This window comes from Myxocyprinus asiaticus, chromosome 48 (assembly GCF_019703515.2).
Source record: "Myxocyprinus asiaticus isolate MX2 ecotype Aquarium Trade chromosome 48, UBuf_Myxa_2, whole genome shotgun sequence".
Taxonomy (NCBI): Eukaryota; Metazoa; Chordata; class Actinopteri; order Cypriniformes; family Catostomidae; genus Myxocyprinus; species Myxocyprinus asiaticus.
Window position 1 is genome coordinate 8,186,699 of NC_059391.1, and position 6,492 is coordinate 8,193,190.

The 6,492-nt window shown below is 36.7% G+C and overlaps 1 long non-coding RNA gene across 1 annotated transcript; it reads right to left on the reverse strand.

Annotated features, from left to right (window-relative positions):
• Positions 1-380: 380 nt before the first annotated feature.
• Positions 381-2,822, reverse strand: LOC127437850 (uncharacterized). The gene is made up of 3 exons (XR_007896625.1): positions 2,596-2,822; positions 1,803-1,972; positions 381-1,679 (listed from the first exon to the last, which is right to left on the reverse strand). It is a non-coding gene; the product is annotated as an uncharacterized LOC127437850 (long non-coding RNA).
• Positions 2,823-6,492: the final 3,670 nt, after the last annotated feature.

The window sequence follows — 6,492 nt, forward strand, 5'->3', positions numbered from 1 at the left end:
CTAGCATGCCAACCTTGGCCATAGTATGCATCTGTTACTTTTATTGTATTCTATGAGGGAATTTGTTAAAATAGTCCACGTAAGATCATGAAAAAGTGTTTTATACTTGTTTTATTAAAAGAAAGACGTGTATTGCTACTGCAAAGATGGGTACCCAGGTGTGACAGCCGGTGACATGTCGATGCTCCTGGAGTTCAGAAGGAATCGGCCTGAACTATAATGGACAGCACGCCAGAGCTGGCCAGAGTTAATTTGCATGTAACCCATTACAGTTCATAAATGTTACCTTTTAAAATGTATATTCAGCCTAAATGTTCTCTTGCATTTTAATTATAGTTTGTAATACATAAACACCACATTTTTACAAATGACATAACCATCTCATTATAATAATTGTACAAGATTCCACTTGATTGAACATTTATTTACAACATTACACAAACAGCAATTGTTTAATAAGTATAGTTTTAAACATTTACAAAATTTTACAAACATAATATATGTGCATGAAAAATGTTAGAAACAGAAATGATGCCTATATAAATATGCATGAAAAACAATTTTACAACTCACATTGTTGTAATTAAGTAATCTTTATGTTGCTAAATAATTCAATCAATTGATTGAACTGAGCAATCTTTAAATAAAGTACATATTATGACTTCAGAATATATGTTAATTATTAAAATAATCTTAAATGAGTAGCATGAACTTAATTGTAGCAGGTCTTAAAATGAATATGTTTTAATCAATACAATTTTATATAAGGCAAAGCAGCTATTTTCTTTGGCATTAATTGACTTCATTTTATACTGAGCAGCTTAAACATATTTAAATAATTTAAACCATTTGTTTGAATTAAACCTATCAGGAAAACATTTTTTATTTTTTATAAATTACTCTTCGATAGCCTATGCTCATTTTCTCCTACCACCATCTCTAGTGGGAGCTTGTCATGGTCATTGTGCATATGACTTTAATAAAGAGTAAAGAGTAAATAATATAGTACAATAAATTATTAATAAAAAAACAACATGGTATAACTGAATGCAGACTTAATGAAATCAAATATTTTCAAAGGTAAGACCATTTCTCATTTATTGCCAACACCTTGATGTTCTTTGATAGACTATTCACAATGCAGTGCCCAATGACAGAACAATAAGTGGCTGTATCCAGCATGACTGATATTGAAATGTGTGTAACATCAAGTAAAACTAGTATAGTACATATTTTTCCCCTGATCATCATGGTTTAGAAACAATAATACAAGGCTTGTTTAAGTGGCAAAAATACACATTCAGCATATATCCAAGTAAACATTTATCCATTCTCAGTCCATTCTTTCATCACTGCCTCTCACCTTCTTCCCTACTTGTACTTCTCTAAGCAGCTTGTAACTTTGTATTGCAGCACTTCTCATGTTTTTGCCTTAGGATTAATCACTTTTGCTGTATTCTTCATTTGTAAGTCTCTTTGGATAAAAACGTCTGCTAAATTAATAAATGTAAAAATGTAAGTAAACTAGCCTTATGCTAACTGCTGTCTCATATACAACACAAACATGTATACGTACAGTGCATTTACTTGCAGAGTACAAAAATCCTATGGGCCACTTTCCCATGATCCGCTACACAGCCTCCTCCGTTGAGATTCCTCCAGTTATTCCATATTACTTCCTGGAAAAAGAAGAAAAAACAAAACAAAAAACAAACATGATATAAAATGTGGTATTTACATGGTAAAGTCATGCTGACATTTACTGCCTTTAACTTACATTTACATACACATTTACAACTTACCAACTTGTTCATTGACTTGATGATTCTTTCTAGTTCAGTCAGAGTGGGCTAGGGAGCATGAAGTTCAGTCTTATTTCTTCAGGGTCTGGAGAAAACAGTGTTTGGTTTTCACGGGTGTCTGAAGATTAACATCTGGCAGTCATTCAGGGTCTTCAGTGAAGATTTCTTGACTATTGAATATAAAAACAAGCACAATACATCAGCCATAAGCCTATTGTCTATCAGTTTGTAACATGTTATGTGAAATAATAACTGTAATTCATGTGTCTCTACATGTTGAGTGAAAAGCAACAGAACAAAGTGACAAAATGTATGCTGTTTGTGTTGTAAGCTAGTCAAGTACACTTCTTGTAAGCAGATCAGGGCTATTGAAGAGGATCACTCCTCTACTAATACTTAACTATTTGACTGCCATTATTTTTTATAAGAATATACTGCAACCACTGAAAGTAGCTACAAGTAGTTATAATTGAATCAGTTCAGTGAATCAGTTCAGGTAATCGACTCTTTTGAGTGAATCGGTTCGTTTATAATTGAATAAGTTAAATGAATCAGTTCAGCCAATCGACTCTTTTGAGTGAAGCGGTTCAGTTATAATTGAATCAGTTCAATGAATCAGTTCAGGTAATCGACTCTTGAGTGAATCGGTTCATTTATAATTGAATAAGTTAAATGAATCAGTTCAGGCAATCGACTCTTTTGAGTGAAGCGGTTCAGTTATAATTGAATCAGTTTAATGAATCAGTTCTCGTGAAGCTCATTGTTCAAAGTAAAATGAATCAAATTCTCCTACCACTCTGTTGATGACACAAGTGATTCAGTTCACAGGCTACAGAATCATTTGGTTGGCTCGCCGTGTCCAAACACCCTTTGGTACTCAAGAGAATATTCAGTGCAAGGATAAGATCACATCCAATAGCAGTGAAGTACATAAGTTTTTACATCCAGTTGAACATAAATGCAAGGGAAACAGCCATAACACAAAGCCAAAAGATTCATTAATCATCTCTTCATGTAAGATCAACTGTCTGTCTTACTATTTATAAATATTTGTGAATTTTCCATACTGTAGTATTTATTTACAGCTCTGGAAAAAATTATGAGACCACTCCAAGAGTTTCTCTGGATTTACAGGTATGTGTTTGAGTAAAATGAACATTTTTGTTTTATTTTATAAACTACTGACAACATTTCTCCCAAATTCCATATATATATATACACAGGTGCATCTCAATAAATTAGAATGTCGTGGAAAAGTTCATTTATTTCAGTAATTCAACTCAAATTGTGAAACTCGTGTATTAAATAAATTCAATGCACACAGACTGAAGTAGTTTACGTCTTTGGTTCTTTTAATTGTGATGATTTTGGCTCACATTTAACAAAAACCCACCAATTCACTATCTCAACAAATTAGAATACATCATAAGACCAATAAAAAAAACATTTTTAGTGAATTGTTGGCCTTCTGGAAAGTATGTTCATTTACTGTATATGTACTCAATACTTGGTAGGGGCTCCTTTTGCTTTAATTACTGCCTCAATTCGGCGTGGCATGGAGGTGATCAGTTTGTGGCACTGCTGAGGTGGTATGGAAGCCCAGGTTTCTTTGACAGTGGCCTTCAGCTCATCTGCCTTTTTTGGTCTCTTGTTTCTCATTTTCCTCTTGACAATACCCCATAGATTCTCTATGGGGTTCAGGTCTGGTGAGTTTGCTGGCCAGTCAAGCACACCAACACCATGGTCATTTAACCAACTTTTGGTGCTTTTGGCAGTGTGGGCAGGTGCCAAAACCTGCTGGAAAATGAAATCAGCATCTTTAAAAAGCTGGTCAGCAGAAGGAAGCATGAAGTGCTCCAAAATTTCTTGGTAAACGGGTGCAGTGACTTTGGTTTTCAAAAAACACAATGGACCAACACCAGCAGATGACATTGCACCCCAGATCATCACAGACTGTGGAAACTTAACACTGGACTTCAAGCAACTTGGGCTATGAGCTTCTCCACCCTTCCTCCAGACTCTAGGACCTTGGTTTCCAAATGAAATACAAAACTTGCTCTCATCTGAAAAGAGGACTTTGGACCACTGGGCAACAGTCCAGTTCTTCTTCTCCTTAGCCCAGGTAAGACACCTCTGACGTTGTCTGTGGTTCAGGAGTGGCTTAACAAGAGGAATACGACAACTGTAGCCAAATTCCTTGACACGTCTGTGTGTGGTGGCTCTTGATGCCTTGACCCCAGCCTCAGTCCATTCCTTGTGAAGTTCACCCAAATTCTTGAATTGATTTTGCTTGACAATCATAAGGCTGCGGTTCTCTCGGTTGGTTGTGCATCTTTTTCTTCCACACTTTTTCCTTCCACTCAACTTTCTGTTAACATGCTTGGATACAGCACTCTGTGAACAGCCAGCTTCTTTGGCAATGAATGTTTGTGGCTTACCCTCCTTGTGAAGGGTGTCAATGATTGTCTTCTGGACAACTGTCAGATCAGCAGTCTTCCCCATGATTGTGTAGACTAGTGAACCAAACTGAGAGACCATTTTGAAGGCTCAGGAAACCTTTGCAGGTGTTTTGAGTTGATTAGCTGATTGGCATGTCACCATATTCTAATTTTTTGAGATAGTGAATTGGTGGGTTTTTGTTAAATGTGAGCCAAAATCGTCACAATTAAAAAAACCAAAGACTTAAACTACTTCAGTCTGTGTGCATTGAATTTATTTAATACACGAGTTTCACAATTTGAGTTGAATTACTGAAATAAAGAAACTTTTCCACGACATTCTAATTTATTGAGATGCACCTGTATATATATTTCATTTAGATTATTTATTTGCAGAAAATGACAACTGGTCAAAATAACAAAAAAGATGCAGTGTTTTCAGACCTCGAATAATGCAAAGAAAACAAGTTCATATTCATTTTTAAACAATCTTAAACATCTTTAAAAAAAAAATTCAAATAAAGTCATGTGTTATCACTCACTGTCTCTGTGTATTTTTTCTTTTAGCTCAATTTAGTTTTAAACAGATACGCACATGGCCTAACTCCGGCACATGGTGCATTAGCATTACTGAGAAGCATGGCCATTCAGGTGTTGGCGATCCATTATCTTAACAAAATCGACATCAATCCATCTAAAATTCTTCATATTTTCATCAGTTATGCATTGTTAGATGAATATTTTTGAAGATGTCACTCACCAAATGATCATTTTTAGGTTCGCACACACACAGAGGTTCTTTGTGGTGCGTGGAGTCCGGCCTTCATAATGGCTAATTTCTCCGTAATTCCAGGTTATCCTCCCATATTTTTTTAGCGTCGGGAATCTTCGATTAGTGGTTTTACCATCTGGTATCACTTTTCAGCAGTAGTGTTGCGTCAGCTACTTTTAACGGGAAAAAGTTTCACTGACTGAGTACACACACTGAAGATCCGTGAGGTCTTGTCCATGTGAATGTGATTTAAAGCCGCACAGCAAAGTTAAAAAAATCTTGTTTTAGCGCAGCGCTTGACTGACATATAGAATTTTCAAGCTAGAAGTCCTTGGTTTCACCAGACACGCACTTGGGGAGTTTTAAAAAAAATCACATATCCACTATCGTGTGCATATACAATTACAACAGATGCTACATGCATAACTCCCGAAATGTAGCCCTAGAACTGAAACAAATGCAAGTATGATGAATGAAAATAGACCCTGACAGAAATTTTAAAACTCTGTACATCAAAGTGATAAGGATTGTTTTCTAGCGCAACTAGTATGGCAAATGATTTGTTTGAAAAGCAGAGAATAGCATGCTTTCTGTAGAATCTTTCTCAGTGATGTGGTCGTGAATAATATATAAAAAAATAAAAACAGTTTTAGCATGACCATTTTCTCCAAATGTGTAAAGACTTCATGAAAACTCAGTTCCCTTATGACTCAGTACACTTGACATTGCGTGCTAATGCATATGGGGGGTGTCCTTCCACATGACCAAGTTGAAACCTCTCTACAATAACGCCAATATTCTAATATTGGCTATAGTGTCTGAGCCTCGCCTTTTTAGGCGCAAAGGTGTCTGCTAAAAGCAGGTGCACTCTGTTCTTCCCTGAAGTTCATAATGAACTGTCAAAATCCTGGTGTGCGCCCTATTCAGCTCGCCCATGCAGTGATTGCATCCTCTCTAATGTGGATCACGGGTGTTGGGCCTCATGTATTCAGATAGAAGACAAAGGCAGGCCTAACACAAGTCGTAAAACCTAACTCAGCCTCCACACACCAAGTCGTAAATCTTACTGATAAAAATTGCGCCAAAATCAAAAAAAGGGAGTCCAAAACAGACTACAAATCCCATGAAGCCTTGCTCACTAAAGGATCGAACTCTCAACTCCTATTGGATGAGGCACACAACAGAACGTCCCTCAAACATGACATCATCAGGAGTAGAAATACCTCTGAAATGCTTCTGGGATTTGCTTCCAGCAACTTTGTTCGTCCTGTATAGACGCAGCTCATCGCTGCTCTCAGGTGCAACCTCGTGGCACAAGGAAGTAATGTCCGACTTGAAACTGTGGCCATACAGTCTCCATCTCGCTGGACGAGTTGAGATTACTCTGTGTTCAACCGAACACTCTAACGGATCCGAAGGAGACCGCCGAGCAATTCGCATTTTCATCCGTTTGCCTACAGAAGTGAAGAGATTAAAGATT